Here is a 201-nt window from a genome sequence, read left to right as displayed (position 1 = left end):
AAGACTCGATAAGTATAACCATGTAGAGGGGTAAAATCAAGGTTAAATGAATATGGTGCTGGACATGAAAAGGCGATCAATTTAGGAAAGTCATGTTTATATTTCGAAAGTTATTATGACTCTCCTCTCAGTTTTATGCCTCATCATTCTCGCTCTTTACCTGTCTATTAATCTCTTTCTCTATCTGTCTATTCATGTATG

The sequence above is a fragment of the Penaeus monodon genome, chromosome 24 (assembly GCF_015228065.2).
Source record: "Penaeus monodon isolate SGIC_2016 chromosome 24, NSTDA_Pmon_1, whole genome shotgun sequence".
Taxonomy (NCBI): Eukaryota; Metazoa; Arthropoda; class Malacostraca; order Decapoda; family Penaeidae; genus Penaeus; species Penaeus monodon.
The sequence above is the reverse complement of the archived record's forward strand: the minus strand, read 5'-3'. Positions refer to the sequence as shown.